This window comes from Portunus trituberculatus, chromosome 43, assembly GCF_017591435.1.
Source record: "Portunus trituberculatus isolate SZX2019 chromosome 43, ASM1759143v1, whole genome shotgun sequence".
Lineage (NCBI taxonomy): Eukaryota > Metazoa > Arthropoda > Malacostraca > Decapoda > Portunidae > Portunus > Portunus trituberculatus.
Window position 1 is genome coordinate 24,236,690 of NC_059297.1, and position 2,500 is coordinate 24,239,189.

Consider the following 2,500-nt stretch of genomic DNA (forward strand, 5'->3'; position numbering starts at 1 on the left):
TTCCCTCTAGAATTGTAAAAGTAGTAGTCGAGTTAAGATGACACTATATTAAAACTCTTGTATTTGTCACCTTAGGATTTTAAAAGTGGTTGAATTATGAATATGAAACACTATTGTAAACTCCTATACTACTAATTTTCACTTTAGGATTTTAAAAGTACTATTTATGAAGATGACACATACTATTTTAAATTCCTATTCCTTTCACTACAGGAATTTTAGAGTTAGTCAAGATATTAGTAATGAAAGAAACACCACAGAATATGGACCCGCTTGTTGCCTTTTGTATATACTGTATAACCGCGTGTTCAATGTATTACACGTAGCCAGAATAACTTAACTGATAAAACCATGTCATTGCTCCTCGTTTCTTTTGATATGTTTAACGTTACCACTTGGACATGCAACAATACACAACACAAAACGCAATGTATGGAGTCTTTACCTCAGAACCAACAAGAAAGAAGAGGGATAAAGAAGAATATATATTACAATTTCTTAGTACAATGTTTGGATGTGACGGTAGAAGAAAGAAAAAAAAGAGAGAGATGTTAGTAATTAGCAGAGAAAAGGGTTGAATACTTTATTGTAATTGTGATAACCGTAACCTCAGAAGACACAGGAACAGAGGAAGGAAGAAAAGAACAACAAGAGATGAAGACGGACGAATATAAACACAATTATGAAGATTGATACATGCTAATAGACAAGAAGAAGAAAGAGAAATGAAGAAAAAGAAGAGGGAAACCAGTCAACATTACAAGTAAGAAAAAAAATATATGCGCAGTGTAGAAAATAGAGCAAGTAAGCTTGCGTTGTGTGGTTAGGTTACTGTGTTAGCGGTTTTTATCTTTATTGTGTGGTAGAGTCATTCATTTTATTATTGTGTTATGTTGTGTTTATTTTGTTTACTCTCATCCAGCTCATTAGTGTCTTCTTTCTCTCTTCTTTTCTTTTTCTCTCTTTCGTCATTTATGTAAAGGTTTGTAGGAGTGTTTAATGATGTGTATGAAAAAGGAGAAAGAGAGAGAGAGAGAGAGAGAGAGAGAGAGAGAGAGAGAGAGAAAACATTGGATTATCAGTATACGCGATAGGTCATCATAATTGTTTGATTTATTTAGGTATTTTTGTTTATTGTTTTGTTCATTCATTTACTTTCTTGTTGATGCACTTGACTTGATTCTTGTTTGATTTGCTATTTCATTTGTAAAGCTGTTCATAAATTTAAGTACTCACTCACTCACTCACTCACCCACTCACTCACTCATTTACTCACTCACTTTCTTATTTAATTACTTGTTTATTAATCTACATGTTAAATAACTAATAAAGAATAACTACTAACCAACGAGCTTACGTAATAACTATGCTACTGCTACCACCACCACCACCACCACCACCACCACCACCACCACCACTACTACTACTAATAATAATAATAATAATAATAATAATAATAAATAAATAAATAATGGTAATAATAATGTGTCAGTAAATAAATGTCTAGTAACATTAAATACCAGAAGATACACAAGAGAGAGAGAGAGAGAGAGTAAACAGAGCGGACATAATCCTGAGATATATAATAATATTTTTTCCTTTCAAACAATCATTAAGCTCTCTCTCTCTCTCTCTCTCTCTCTCTCTCTCTCTCTCTCTCTCTCTCTCTCTCTCTCTCTGCGCCTATCTCTATCTCTTACTCTCGCTCTTTCGCCTCCAGAGATTAATTCAACATTTTTCTGGCTCAAAAGATTTTTCTCCCGTTAGAGAGAGAGAGAGAGAGAGAGAGATGGAGGCAAGAAGAGGAGGTTGACTGGAGGAGAGAGTAACTTGATATTCCTCCGTCATTACCCAACCTCCTCCTCCTCCTCCTCCTCCTCCTCCTCCTCCTCCTCCTCCTCCTTCTTTTTCTGATGTCTCTATTCCATTTTCTCATTCTGCTCCTTTTCCTTTTTTCTCTCATTTTCTCTCCCAATTTTATTTTTCCTCCTCCTCCTCCTCCTCCTCCTCCTCCTCCTCCTCCTCCTCCTCCTCCTCCTCCTTACTAATTTCGTCCTTCTCCGTGGAAACCTTTCCTCTTCCACCTCTTCCTCTTCCTCTTCCTTTTCCTTTTCTCCTTTTTCCTCCTACTCGCCTTCCTACTCCTTTCTCCTTCGAATCCTCCTCCTCCTCCTCCTCCTCCTCCTCCTCCTCCTCCTCCGAAGTGCTTTCTCTCCCACCTCTTCCTCCTTGCCTTTGTTTGACCTCCTCACGACTGACTCTCTCTCTCTCTCTCTCTCTCTCTCTCTCTCTCTCTCTCTCTCTCTCTCTCTCTCTCTCTCTCTCTCTCTCTCTCTCTCTCTCTGATCTTTCCTAGTATGACACCATGGTGTGTGTGTGTGTGTGTGTGTGTGTGTGTGACGATGATAATGATGGTGATAATGGTTGATGATGATGAAAATGATATATGGACTGTGTGTCTTTCTATCAATTCAAATGTCTATTCATCTCTCTCTCTCTC